The sequence below is a fragment of the Acinonyx jubatus genome, chromosome E2, assembly GCF_027475565.1.
Source record: "Acinonyx jubatus isolate Ajub_Pintada_27869175 chromosome E2, VMU_Ajub_asm_v1.0, whole genome shotgun sequence".
Lineage (NCBI taxonomy): Eukaryota > Metazoa > Chordata > Mammalia > Carnivora > Felidae > Acinonyx > Acinonyx jubatus.
The window spans coordinates 33,901,141-33,916,201 of NC_069396.1; the positions used below are offsets into that span (position 1 = coordinate 33,901,141).

Genomic DNA, 15,061 nt, shown 5'->3' on the forward strand with positions numbered 1-15,061 from the left:
CAGGGGCAGGGTCCAAACATGAGGCACACCCTCTAAGGGGTGGGGTCTATAAACCTGCGGAGCTTTTGTTCTGCTGCGGCAGGAGGAGTCTGGGGTCAGAGCTGGATTGCTGGGGACAGAATCCGACAGCCTGCAGCCGCCACCAGGGGTCCCCCCTTCTACTTGCTACCCCCGACAACCTTCCCGTCTCCTCTAAATAAATCTAGATTAGGTATTTAAAGGATATCGGTCTGGGTTGGGGGCAGATGATTAATCCGCCTGCATGCATGACCAACTTCTTCCCCACGAGCTCTTCCCACTCTGACATCTTGCTTACCTTCTATTTCTTCTCACCTGTGTTTTGAGCATCAGTGGGAATTTGCGCATATGGGGAATAGCGGGGTTAAGATAGATGTGTCAGAAAGTGATCGGAAATGAGCAAGGAGGGTGTGGGGGAGGGGAGAGGAGGGGAACAGTGTGGGTGGGTGGGCTGTGGCTGAGATTGGGAGGGGATCACACACCTTTTCCGAGTGGGTCGGAACTTCCCGCGTGCTTTTCTTTTGTCTCACTATTCTCTGGGTGCACGTGGCCCGTTCCTGGCGGCGTGGGTGACTGCTCTTAAGCTTTGCAGAGAAGAACTGCCACACAGAGCTGTTTGTTTACGTTTTGGCTCACACTGCTCATGGGCCAGGGACTCCTGCAGAAGAATTCTGCCTCGGTTTTTCTAGGAGAGCCCGCATCCAGAAGGCTCAGGCGGAACAGGTCCTAAATTGCATTTGAGCGCTTTTATTTGTTGAATCGATGATGATGTGGTGGTGGGTGTTATTATTCATCTTGCTAATTGACCGTGTTCCTTATAATTTCAGGCAAGTTGCCCCTCCCTGTTTAAAAAAATCTTAAAAACATACACACGCGTGCACGCGCACGCACGCACACACACACGCACACACACACACAACTTAATGTATTTTCCTTCCCCCCCCCCAAAAAATGCTGATGAATAGAAAGATAGAAATCACCCTTAATCTTGTCTCCTGGGGGAAACTGCTGTTAACAATTTGTTGTTTACCTTTCCTGACTCTGTGTGTTCATACACGTGTAAACACAGTTTTAAAAAACATTTTATTGAAGTTTGATATTTATACAGAAAAGCACACATATCAATAAATATGTAATGACTTGTTATTGATGCATAACTTACATACATAAAAGCTCCAAAGTCATAAGCGTAAGCTCGCTGAGCTTTCCCACACCGAACCCATCAGTGCAGATAGCACTGGATCGTGACACGCCATCGCCTGCACCCCAGGGGACCACGTCCTACCCCCTTCTAGTCCCACCCCCAGAGTAACCATGATCTTGACTTCAGACAGCAAAGATACTGGCGCCTGTTTTGTTCCTTTGTACAAATGGAACCACTGTGTACGCTTTTACACAGTGTTTAGTTTTAAATGGAGTTATAATATCCATACTGTTTTGTAACCTTTCCCCTCCAGCAGTATATGGTGACAGCTTCCCATGTCAGCACACACACGTCTACACCATCATTTTCTGTGGCTGCTTGCTGATTCGTTCTCAGAACTGCTACAGTTTAAATTACCCGTTGGAGTGTTTAGCTTTTCACTGTTATAAACCACTTCGTACTGCACACCCATGCTAGATGGGTGACTTTTGCCTTGTCCTCCAGGGACAGGGTGGCCAGAATGGACATGGAGGGAGGGGCCCTCACTGGGGCCCGGCTGGAGGAGCCCAGGTTGTTGAGTGGAGGATGCTGGCATCGCTTCAGTTTGCCAGCTGGACCTCATCAAGTACGGGTGTTAATTACTGGGAGGCCCCTGGTTCTGTGAGCAGGCGGGGGACGCTGGGGCTAACTCGCGAAACAGGGTCACCTTGAAACAGACGCTTCCAGGGGAAGCGAAACCGAGGAGAGGACCGCGGGGAAGCACAGGGCCCGGGCACCGGCTTCCCACCGTCTCCTCTAAGTCACCCCAGTGCTCTGGAGCCTCTGTACGGGACGTGCATAGGATCCCTCTGGCCCCGCATAACAATGCTACGTGTGTCTTTGTCCCTGGCTTTAATTGGGGTGAGCTGGGAGCAAGAATACCCGTATCTGTGGCTTACCCCTTTCCGGAAGGCCCTTGGACTCTGAGGCAGCTGGTGATCCCTGCATGTCCTGAAAATGTGGCCTGAGCCAGCGCCGGGGCTCGGGAGGGGAACCGGGGCTGGGAACGGAGGGGGAGGGGGCAGCCTGGAAGTGCCAAACCGGAGCCCGGCTGTGCAGCGTGCCCAGGTCAGGAGGCGCCGCCCCATGGCCCCAGCCAGGTAAGCTCCGGGCTGCAGGAGCGGCAGGGCCAGGTTGGAGGAGAATTAGGTTATCGCATTTCCTCCGTAATTCTTCATCAGGGCTGCCGCCTGGATCTGTTGCGGGAAAATCAATGTGTTCTGACTCCATAATTTCCCAGGTTGCCTTACTCCAAGTACATTGTGCAGGGAAAGGTGACATCTCTGGCCACGTCTGCGTGGACCAAATATATATATATATACACACACACACACACACATGTTTATATTTATATTGTACCCTTTCCTCCCTTCCCTTTCACCCCCACCCCATGCCCACCTCCAAGCCCTGGATTCATTGGAATTTCACAACCTTTGCATGCTTTTGTGAAAACACTCATTTGTGTTTGCACCAGGCCGCTAATGGCGGACGCCCAGGTCTGCGGAGCTTACCTCTGTTCAGCTCTCGTTATGGCGAGGAATGTGCCGTTAATAATGCATCTATGGAACTCAGCTGTGTGGGAGCCAAGTAATTATCCCACTGTAGCGTTCCGGCTTCAGTGTCATCACAACTGGGGCTTCATTAAAAGTCCTACCAGAGACGGTGTTGTGTGCTGCAGCCTGTATATATATTTTTTCATTTAAATTATCAGCCTTGCTATGGCTCAGAGGTAATTTGACTTTTTGAAACCGCTGAGCCCCTGTGAATTCCCCTCCCCTTCTCCCTCTCGCTGCTCTACCAGCTGATCAGCCCCAGAAGAACAAAAGGTTTATCTGAAGCTATGAAGCATATATTCACCAGCTTCTGGCGTCTAGATAAAAAAAAAATCAAAGTACTCCATTGAACATGTTAATACTGAGCAAAATGCACACAGCCAGACACTAAACCTTTACAGGGATTTGGGCATTTGAAAAGTGATACCCCGATCAGGTCTTGAGCTACGTTTCTTAGCCCAGAGAAGAGTAAGTAGCAAAGGAGGAAGAAAGAATGTTTATAAAGGAATATTAAAAGCAGCCAATGAGCTGCATCCGAGTTGCCCACCTTTTCGTCTTATCCCTTTGTCTGGTTTCAGCTGGGTGGGCAGCCGGAAGCCTAGAGAAGGGCATGTCATAGGTGGGGCAGTGGGTTTCTCCCTTTGCTCCGGACTTTGAGTGGCTGGTGGCTGGAGTGGTGAGCGGGGAAGAGTGGTTACCATGACTCTTGGAAGAAACACTGAGAACTGGGGATGGTGGTTCTTTTTGTTTCTCTTGATTTTCTGTGACCTCGTCAGCTTTCCACAGATGGAGGCTGGGAGAGCCTCAGAAAGGGGCCCCATCCAAGCACATTGCCACCCTGAGCAGCCCCTTCTTGGGGCCTCCTGGAAGTCTCACGTTTCACAGCTTCTTCATTGCTAATGGGGAACAGCCACCATATAAGACAGGCAGGAGCAATCAGGTTCTAGGAGTGAATCATCCATCACAGAGAGAGCAGATAGGTGCTTAATTAGCAATGTCTGCCATGGGTGGTGAACTGGTGCTTTAAGTGCACTAGTCTGTCAGATAGGCTTACTGAGCTCCTCTACTTGGCTCCGGATCAAGGAAGATATTGGAAAGGTGTAGGACTTGTTTCTGCCTGCTAGAAGCTTTCTGTTTATTTGGGAGCAAAACATAGCTACAAAAAACCTCTCTCATGTTATAAGCGATTTGTGCTTAATGCTAGAGTATACTTTTTGGTCAGGACAGAGAATGCAGGGAATGGAGTAATCCGAAAAGATATCCAGAAGAATATAGCACACTTGAGCACTGATGAAGGCAGCTTGGGTGGAGTTTAACCTGCTCATGAACCCAAGAAGGGTGTAGCACAATTTACAGCTGGTCCCCAGATGGAGAGAAGGGGGGAAGAATCCAGTTTTCACTCTGTGTGACCCTCATGGAACCCTAAGGGAGCTCTGTCCTTTGGGGGTGGGGCTTAGCCTCCATGTGTGTAAGATCAGAGCTGGCTGCCCACCTGTGCAGAGGCCTCAGGTGTGCCCAGGGTAGGAAGAGTTCATCCCAGTGCCCCGAGTACATCATGCAGGACTCCCATGGCCTTCTGGTAACTGGCCCCTTTGGTGTGGAGAGTGGACCCCAGATACAACCTCTGGATCAGCTTCATGGCTACAGGGAAGATCCACAGATCTCAGACTCTGCCCCAGACTTGGAATAGACTCCCCCTCACACCTGCTGTCTTTGCCTGCCAACTCAGTCCCAGGATTTGCGTTGAGTGTAGGGGATCCTTAACCAGAACAAACCAAGCCCCTGCTCTAAAGGAACATCCAGTCTGATGGGAGGGGTGGACATGTGGATGTGCAAGTTCCTAAGTGTAGTACAAATGGGTCAGGGAGTGATTTCCTGTCCTGGTTATGTGTGGGGAGGGTAGGTAGGTGAGGCTAAAGACTGGTCAACAGAAGTCTGAAAGTAGAAGGTCATTTGAGCTGGGCCTCTGAAGGATGAGTAGGAGTTCGTGAGAGGGAAGAGAGATCCTCCAGGTGGTGAGCACAACGGGAACTCGGAGGCATTAAAGAGAGCATGATGCTCCTTGAAACGCTTCTTGCCAGGGTCACTAGTGACTCCTGACTGTGGAAGCTGGTGGCTTTCGTGGTCCTCCTAGGCCACTGGACCCCACTGAGCACTCTCTGAACACTTGTCTGCATGCATATCTAAGCACCCCCAAATTGGTGGTCTTCAGGCCTGGCTTCCTTCTCTCTTACATTCACCCTCACAGCCAGTTGCCTACTGGCCATCCAACTCCACATGCCCTGAACATGTCTTCACCTTCTCCCACACCCCGGTGTCAGAGACTCACATCTCAGTCCTCTGCCTCAGGGCAGCTTCCGAAGCACCTCCTGTGTCCATCCCCACAACCCATACCCAGTTGTTGGACCCCCGTAGCTTTTGGCCAGCCAAGCTCCAGCTCTGGTCCGGGCCTGCGGCGCCTCAGGCTCTGTTTGCCACAGAGGCTGCATCCTGGATGGCTCATGTACTTGCCAAACTGAAGGCCCGAGGCACTCCATTCTTTGCTTTTGTTTGTCTAAAGCCAGGGACCACTTCCAGGGCCTGTCTGTCGTGGTCAGGGTCTCGGAAGGGGGAGGGGGATTCAGACTTAAAGGAACGTGTCGGACACTGAATATCGTCTCCCGAGACGCACACACACTTGGATCCGAAGCCTTGAAGCAGGTCTTTGCCTCCTTTGGGGACAGTCATCTCGTGCCCGTGTAAATGATTTTGGAATCATTTTGGCGTTTGAACCTCAGCGTTGGCCACTTGTCCCCATCAAAGCCAAAGATGCTGTGCCTGGCGATGTTACGCCCACCAGGAATGAGGTCACCCCTCCTCCTGGGCAGCTGGGGCTGGGGTTTACAGCAAACAAAGTGCCTCACTGCTCCCCCCACCAGTGAGGACTCAGGGCGAGCAGGAAAACTCAGCCAAGCACGTATCGGCATCGGGGAGCAGCTCGGAGGCCCCAGGTCCTGGTTCTCCCTGGTCCGGAGTTGGAAAGAAAGAGGCGGAAGAAGTGTTTGAATACTGTGCTGTGAAGGGAACAGTCCTGCAGCGAGGCAGTTGTGATATTAGAGCAGGCCTCCTAAGAGATCCCCTGGCTCTGAGCTGTGATCCACACACCACATTCACAGACAGCTGGTCGCCCAGCGTGGGCTGCGCCTGCCGCTCGGAGCTGGCACACTGGCGGGGACCAGGTAATGCTCTAATTTCCCTCGTGCAGATGCGGCCAGGAATATCTTAATTTATTGGTGTGCTGGCATGCAAGAGGGAATGGTGCCGGTGCAGCCTTGCATAACTATTAGCAAAAAATGGAGCTGATAGGGGCTTGACTTTTCCTAAAGTGGGTTTGAAATAATCATCGCCTTTTGTTGTGTTTGGAAGGGCTTGAACAATTCTTAATTATTTAATTATAGATATGCAAGTAATACGCTGGGAATGGCCCTGCCATTCCAGGGATACTGAGCAGAGGAGAATGTTTAGTTACCGGAGGAAAAAAAAAAAAAAAAAAAAAGGTGGTAATTAAATCGGAGTGTCGTTTGTATCCTGCCACGCGACTCCAGTCAGCGACGCGGGCGGGAAGAGGTCTGCTGGGCCTCACCTCGGAAATTCTTATGTAATCATAGTAACATCAACAGCATCACCGCCTTCCTCCGGGCGAGGCCTGCGGAGTTCGCCAAGCTCTTTGTCTGTCACTTGCTTGTGTTGTGCTATGTGAGTGCTCTGAGAGGTAGATGCCGTTGTTCCCATTTTACAGATGAGGAAATGGAGTCTCGGGGACTTGTCTACCGTCTCACTGCACTCAGGGCTTGAAGCCTCAACTTGTGTTGTTCAGCCACCCCAGCGGCCTGCCTTTCCTGCCCTGTCACTGGAAGCGGCTGAACCGCCTTCTGCCTCACGGTGACTTTTCTCTCCAAATAGCCTGGGCCAGCCTCGACAACTTTGGTGACTGTTTGCCTGAATTGTGTGTCTGACTCTGTGGCACACTTCTCGTGATGGACACCTTGTAATTATCCCATATAAGCACTCATTGTATTCATATCATTAATTTTGTTTGGGCTATTACATTTGATAGATACATTAAGCATTATATAGTTCTCTTTATACATGAAATTGAACTGCCTTTGAACAGTCAGCCGGCTAATTGCCCGTAATTTGTGTTGCTAACGAGAGGCAGAATAGTGGTATAACATTAGGCTCAACAGTCAGTTAACAAATTTGCCGATTCAGATTGCAAAGCATGCCCTCTGTGGCAGAGGCAGGCTGCACTTCACACGTGAATAGATTTTTAAGAACGCATTCAACTAAAAAACAACAACAACAAATTCTTCCCTCCACCCCCAGGACCAGGCAGCAATGGCTGGCCGTTTGGGGTGACAGGTTGGTAGTGGGTGCGTGAATCTGAAGGATGTGAGATGTGGGGAAAACCTGGGGGTGGGTGGGAAGGTTCTGGTTGCTTCTCTGAGGAGCTGAGAGAGAGGCTGAGCTCCTGCCTATGTCCTGAGTGACCTCCCACCCAACCTCTTGCCTGTGGTCTGGGGGGCACTCGTGGTTCTGGCCTTTTGATCATAAGTAGATTATTTCTGCATTAAGTCTTCCATTTGGGCCTTGTCACCCTGAGGGGTTCTTCGGGTTGGACTGGGTGAGGTTATCTTGGAGTCTCTTTCGCCACAGCCGGAAGGTAATTTGGAAATGGGTGGTCGGGGCGGTGGCTAGCTACTGTGTCATCCCTCCCTGGAATCCCATGACCGTTTCTGATCCCCCCACCTTGAGAAAGGCATGACCGGTGCCCAGAGAGGCCTGGGGAAGGGGCACACCGTTAATGAAGTCATAATGGTGGGTTGTGTAGGGGCTGACACGGATGAGACAGATGAGCTCCTTCCTTCCGGAACGCCAGAGACCTGAATGCATCTCCCCCAAATTTGTCTGTTGAAGCCCCTACCCCCACTACCTGAGAACGTGACTGTATTTGGGGATAGGGCCTTTAAAGAGGCAGGTCTATTAAAATGAAGCCATTAGGGTGGGCCCTTATTCACTATGTCCTTAGGGGAAGTGGAAATTTAGACACAGTAGGCATGTCCACACGTGAGGGAAGGCCACGTGAGGACATGGTGAGAAGCACGCTATCTGCATGTTGAGGAGGGAAGCCTCAGAAGAAACCAACGCTGCGGACACCTTGATCTTAAACTTCTAGCTTCTAGAACAAGCTAGATTCCTGTCATGGAAACCACTCCTTCTGTGGTATTTTGTCACGGCGGCCCTGGGCCAGCTAATACAGAGAATGCCGGCTCGTTCTGTCAGAATGAGGTGGGAAGTGTGTGGTACAGTCTTGTTAGAAAAGTCTCAGAAAACCAAAGGTGAGCAGCCCTCTGTCAAGCTTGACAAATAGAGTTTTAGGACCAAGAAAAGGATGCCCCAGGTTTATGCAGTAGATAATGGCCACTCAGAGTTCATTCCATAGGGGAGACCTGGGTCCTAAAATGGTGTTAACAGACTTTGTTCCCTACGCCCACGGTTAGTTACTAAAGGACGCAGGAGTCACGGGGGGAAGCGTCTCGTTTGTTCTTTGAAGTGGGCTGCACAGAGGCCTCTTACCCTCTTGTGTCGGCCCTCCATAGCCCCCGTCTCCACGGCAGGCATGGGAGAGGTTTGCATTCCTATGTCTGCCTCCACCGAGCCTGTGAGTGTTGGTACCTGCAAACGAGCATCAATGAAAGAGACTATTTTAAGCCTGGAAGACAACGCCTGTGGGCATCTGAGTTCATTCCAACATACTTCTAGGCCTTATATCTGCTCAGTGAACAAGCCAGGTCTGTGACGGACACATTCCTTAGCACCTCAGGCTCTACCTTCTTCCCGCCCGTTCCTCCAGTGTATAACGTAAGGGAATTCAATTTTCTTTTGACTTAGAAAACAAAGTATCAGAAATCATTTGGATTGTCAACTTCTGGGCAAATTGTTGCTGTTTCCAGTGTTGCTGTACGTAGTTATGGGGCAAATGGCCTAAACGCGATCAATATATGTTATTGATTATTCACTGGTGCTGTGTCACAGTATGCTAGGCAGCTTGGCGCCTTGGGTGTAGACTTGGTGCATTCTTCACTCTTGAGTGCCGTCCTGTCTGGGCAGTTGAGCCTGAGGAGGAGGAGGAGGATGATGATGATGATGATGATGGTGTGGCTGTGTGTGAAATGTATATACAGTGTGTGGGCACTTTTATAGGTGGCTAATTTTTTTTTTTTTTTTTTTTTGGCAGCTAACGTATTTGTAAAGACAGGTAATGTCATTAGAATAAGTTTGAGAGATTTATGTTTTTTTAAAAAAATTTTTTTAACATTTTTATTTATTTTTGAGACAGAGAGAGACAGAGCATGAACGGGGGAGGGGCAGAGAGAGAGGGAGACACAGAATCGGAAGCAGGTTCCAGGTTCTGAGCCATCAGCCCAGAGCCCGACGCGGGTCTCGAACTCACGGACTGTGAGATCATGACCTGAGCTGAAGTCGGACGCTTAACCGACTGAGCCACCCAGGCGCCCCATAAGTTTGAGAGATTTAAATGTTTCTGTGGCTGAATGTATTTGTTTTCAAATAATTTTGAATCCATTGACATTTCATACAGAACGGAAATGGTGTGTGGCCATTGGGACTTCTTTTCCCTTCCTTACTTACAGCATGACTGGCTAATCACACTATGTTTTTCATTGTCTTTTAATTTCTTTAATGTTTATTTATTTGAGAGAGAGAGAGAGAGAGAGAGCGAGCCAGGGAGGGGCAGAGAGAGAGAGAGAGGGAGAGAGAATCCCAGGCAGGCTCTGCGCTGTTAGCATAGACTCTAATGCGGGGCTCCATCTCATAAACTGTGAGATCATGTCCTGAGCTGAAATCAAGAGTCGGCTGCTTAACCAACTGAGCTACCCGGTGTCCCACAATATGTTTTTCCAATACCAACTAGCTCTATGCAAAGCACAATGTGAGTGTGCTGTCAGTAGACCTGGCCATTTTGTTCTAGCTAATCTTTCCTCCAAAGATGGGAACATACAGGAAATGAGAAAGCCTATCATCTGGAGTAAGTCAAATGTCCCAAACACAAGACCGTTTGTTGCCATTAGGCCAGTAAGGCCCTAAGGGTACTGCTCCTTTGCTGTTGCCTGAGATTGTAGTCCAGGGATGGCGTCTGAAGTCACATTGTAATTCCTCTTGGCTAGCCTTTCTTTCTGTTTTTCAGTTAGCTGAGGAAAGAAAGAGGAAGTAAGAGCTTTGTTTTGAGCAGGACACTAATAATTTTGTCTTCATAAGATTTCTCAATATACAGTAAATTAATAGCTGAATGTTGGCAAGACATTCAGGATGGATCTAGATAGGGAATGAGAAAGTTGTTCAGAAAGTTGTTTGATAAGACTGATAATTAGTGGTGGCAGTTGGTCCTTACGATGGATTCATTGCAGTGAGTTAATACAGAAATTCAAGATGGCACTACTAAGTCTTTTTCACCAACATGTTTTTACTATTTTATTAAATCAAAATTAATCCCTGGCATGGAGAAAAGATTCAAATTACATAGAACTTTAAGTATACATTCTCCCTTCCTCTTGGCTCCTCCCCCAGTTTCCCAGACTGGAGTACAGGTACCTTGGGATGCTGGGGAGGGCTTCGGAGAATAAGTTTTAGAGAGTGAGTTGGAGTTTGTGTACTGCAAAGCTGCTTTTGTTGATGGCTGCACTATGGAGGGAAGTCGTGCAGGATGAGAGGAGAAAGGGAGCCTCAGTGGATTCAGGAAGGCAATAGACCAGGATCTTGCCATGCCCCTTCTTGTTTGGAGGGGCTTGCTCAAAGCAGGGAGTCCTGCAGGCGGAAAATTGGCCGATTTCCTGCGTCTGCAGGTGAGTATAGGTGTCAGGCAGGCTCAGGGGGCCACGCGAGCAGGGGGGGGAGCAGCAGGAGGGAAGACAAGGTGTATGCAAATGGCCAAATATTCCAGCCAAGACCCCAGTGTGTCAGCTGGGGGAAAAAAAAGCTCAAGAAGGGGAGCAAACCCACTCAGCCTGCTTCCCAGTCATTGCTCAGGAAATGTTGCTGGGAACCCACGCCTGGTGACATGTCAACTCCTGACGGAAACCTGGGTTGGCAGGCCCCGTTTTTTAAGCTGAGTGCCTGTCTGCCAGATCGCATTTGGATTGAGTGGCTGGCATTCCTCGAGCCTCGCTTAATAGGATTGAAAGAAAAGAAATGTTACTTTTCATCACACAAGACAACAAAGAGAAGCGGGGAAACGAAAATATTATTTCGTTTGAACAAATTACAGGGAGACTCTCTGGGGTCCTTTCAGGGAGTTAGATGAAGAAAAGCACTTAAATATCATTCCATCAAACTAAATTTTTAACTACAATTTTTTACAGATAAAATGTATTGGGAGGATTCAAAGAAGATTAGAGCTCACCTAAGAAACAGTATTCAAATTTTACCAGCTAATGGAGGCCCAGCAAAAACTGCTAATGCCTATAACTTCCCTCCAAGGGACAGAGATTTCAGTATTCTTATAAAAACACATTGAGCTGATTTCATTTCCCTGTCTCCGCAGACTTCATTCGTGTAATTTCAGTAAGTGTTATAAATGTTATTTTAAGTATTATAATGATAATCCCTACTGACAATGGAGCCGTACATCCCAGCTTCCATTCCTAAGGTAATGTTTACCTCAGATAGCACATAATTGTTTGCTTTTTTCACGGTAAACTCTCTGCTCCCAACTGCTTAATCAGCCATGGAAAAGAGAGGAGACTTTAGAAATGTTTAATGTTCTTCTGATTACATTAGAGTAATGGGTAAGCCCGCATCAGTGGGGATGGAGGAACAGACCGCCGCTCTCCCCTCTCGTTTTGTTTTGGTTTGGGTTTTTTGTTTGTTTGTGTTGTTGTTGTTGTTTTTTTTTTGGTGCGTTTGCATTTGCTTTTTGTCCACGGATCTTAAGGAGGGCTGCTATGGGCTGTGGCAGTCGGGGGAATCATTTGTTGTTATAAATATCCCAGCCGCGGTGTAAATCTGCCCTTTCTCGGGGCACGTGTCGGGACGGCCAGGCGTGGAGCCCTCCTCCTGGCAGGCGCCTTGGACTCTTGTATTCTGGTCACAGGCTGAGTTTGGGCGCTCTCAGGATCCAGGGCGCCCATAGGCTCTCTGGGTGTGTTCTCTACTGCCTGCTCGGTAGAAGCGAGATTTTATTACACTTCATGAAAGCGAAACTTTTCTACCCTGGAACACAGAACCTCAGGGGCTTTCTCGGGGCATTGTATAACATTGACTTCTATGGCTTCTTCGATATCTGAATCCAAATGTGATCAGGAATTCAGATGGAGCAGGGAAGCTTGATATTCATTGTGGGTTGGAAGAGTATTTGCTTCTACTGGTCTGGAGTGTTTAGAGCCCTCCTTTCTTCATCTCTGACTATAGGGAAGTTCTGCTTTGAGCTAACTGACAGCCGTGTGTGCTTAAATTCACTCAACAAACAACCAGACAGACTGCTCTGCTCCAGGCACTGTGCTGGGCTCGGGTGAGTGAATACCTGAATGCATGTGTTTGCCCCGCATTCACGTAGCTAGTTTTCCAGATGAGGAAGCCAAGACTGAACAGGCAAACAAGCCAGTGTGTAATTACAGATGGGGCGATGGGTGACTAGTGTGGGGACAGAGAGGATGATCAGGAGGATGTCAGTTAAGCTGAGCTTTAAAGGCTGAGAAGGAGCCAGGCTGGTGAAGAGGCTAGAAATGCTGTAGCATCTTCTGGGGGCCTGGGGTGTGACACGGGACCAGGACCATGGCTCCAGTGAAGTGAGAGACGCCTGGCAGTGTCTGGCCTTGCAGGGTGCAGTCAAGAGCTGGGATTTTATTCTCTGCAGTTAAGAAGCCAGTGTGGAGCTTTAGGTGGCCAATGACATCTTCCCATTTTAAGCTTGTCAAAAGATTGTTTTGCCTGCTGGGGGGACACCATCAGGGCGTAAGAGTGGAAGGTCAGAGTCTGTGGACAGCCGCTGTTATCCAGGCTACAGAGGATGGTCCATGGTGGTGGCAGTGGGTGAGGGGCTGATTCAGGATACATTTGGAAAGGAGATGGATGTACCTACCCCTCTGGTCAAGTACGTGCCAGGCAGGAAGAGGTGTTGGGCGTGAATGTGTCTGTGCCACTGCTTCCTACAGTTAGTTGGTCAGCCTCTACCTGTGTCCTGTGGCTTCCCAGGACTGCCCCCTCTGGTGTCTGTCTTCTCTCCCCTCAGAATGTTTGGAACACTTTGTGGCAGTCCCCTGAGGAAGGATGGGGCAGGGCTGGCAGGATGTCCTGCCTCCCCTGCCCCCATGCATTATGTTACTCATTTCTCCAGCCTCAGTTTCCCCAGATCCTGCTGGAAAGGGGATAGAAGTGTGTTCAGCATGTCTGACCCTTGCTCCCCTCCTCCCACACCCACTGACAGCCCTTCCTCCAGCCACCACTCCAGAGATCCCCAAGGTCTGTGGCATAATTGAGCTTGAGCCTTTAGTTAAAGACCAGGGCCAGTAGGTAGCTGATTTTCCCAGTCCTCAGGGTGGACGCTTGACAGGTTTCTGTGATGGGGACAGGGGAGCAAAGGGAAAGGAGGTGGAGCGATGGATAATTAAAGCATCCTGAGGGCCCCAGTCTGGTCCAGTTGGCCCAAGAGGGGGCCTCCCCAGTGGGGCCTGGTCAGAGGGCGTGTGTGCACCTGGCAGGCTAGAAGGTAGGCAGCCTTTCTGCTGATGTGGCGGTGGGCAGTGGGTAGGAGGGGGGCAGGGATTCATTGCATGCATGGAATATCCCTGGTGCCCAGCTTTGGGTTGAATTAGCTTCCAAGAAAACATCTACTATCTCTCCTCTTTCCTTTGGAAGGGCAACAACTAGTTGAATCCACCCATCTGTGTTTCTCCCTAGCTTTCTGCATTCTGGGGAACCATCAAGAAATCTAAAACATTGTTGTGAAAATCAAGGTGGAACCTGGCAAGTGCCAGGGAGCAGAGGAAGAGGGGAAAACAATGTGTTTGTTTCTCTGCAACACACACACACACACACACACACACCCCCTACCTCAGTCCCAACCAAAACCAGATGAATATTTTAACACCAGAGTGTTTTGTTCAAGTCAGGAGCACACTGCATTTCGGGCAAGGCCAGAGGATGACCTGGAAACCTGAATATTTCAGGGAACAAAAGGTCCTTGGGTCTGCTTTCCCTAGAAGGGCCTCAGTCCAGGGTTATTTGAAGGCCGAGCGGTCCAGGGGGCAAGGGAGGCAGCTGGAAGGGTTTCTGCTGCTTCTCCTCCCTTTCTAGGGCCGGGTGCTATGGGAGCACATGCCCTGCTCCCTGATGCCCAGCAGCCGCGCGGGGCCACGAGGCCCCAGCCTCCAGCCGCGCGCCAGGCAGAAAGGAGGGAGAAGGCGGGAGGAGGGAGGGTGGGAGGAGGGAGAGCTGGTGAGAGGCTGGGGCAGGGGGGCTGGGAGATAGAGAAACAAACTCTATTTTCTGCTCGTCTGTGGCGGGAGGGCTCCTGCGGCCCACAGGCTCACAGAGTGAAGCAATTTCAGACAGGGATGAGTGTCTGTTTTTCCCTGGAGCGGAGACTAAAAACCCCGAAAGCCCTCGGTTTCTCTGCCCTTAATATCCTGTTCTGAAAAGTGCAGTTGTAAGAAGTGGAGGAAATGAAGATCCTTAACAAATGGAAGGGGGCCCTTCCCCAGCCGGAAACAAGAGAGCCTCGGTCGGTCGAGCTGGATGGTGAAGCTGGAGAGAGGCCGCCTCTGGGCTAGAGGAGCTTGTTGCTAGAAGGGGTCCCGGGCGGTGGCCACTTGCAGACAAAGATTCTGGTTCCTGTCCTGCCTCTGGGGGTGTTTGCTGGGACTAGTGCCACTTGGGTGGCTTCAGAGGTCATGGACAATGGCATGCTTGGCTCCCTGCCTAGAGAGGCTAGAGTTTGGGAACTCTGTTATTCTGTCTCTGTAGTTCCTGCTGTGGCCTTTCCTTGGAATGCAGGCACTGGCCACCCATCCCCTCCTGCTCTCTCCCCTTACCCCCCAGGGTGTGTGTGTGCCTGGCCTGTTCCCAGGCCAAGCAGGGACAGATCTTTGCTGCCATGTGAGCACCGGGTTTCAGAACCAGCCCCGGTCCAGGGCAGCTCGGAACTGGGTCTCTAGAAACCAGAGGATTTGTTGTACCTCAGAGGGGCCTCTTGTGCCTGCATGGTAGATGGGAAATACAGGGGGGCCCCCAGCAGGGTGCAGGGAGAGCCTGC

The 15,061-nt window shown here is 50.1% G+C and overlaps 1 protein-coding gene across 3 annotated transcripts in view; it reads left to right on the forward strand.

The window, feature by feature from the left end:
• ZNF423 (zinc finger protein 423) overlaps positions 1–15,061 on the forward strand; it is a 332,614-nt gene that overhangs the window by 237,340 nt on the left and 80,213 nt on the right. The gene's annotated exons all lie outside the window — the stretch shown is intronic.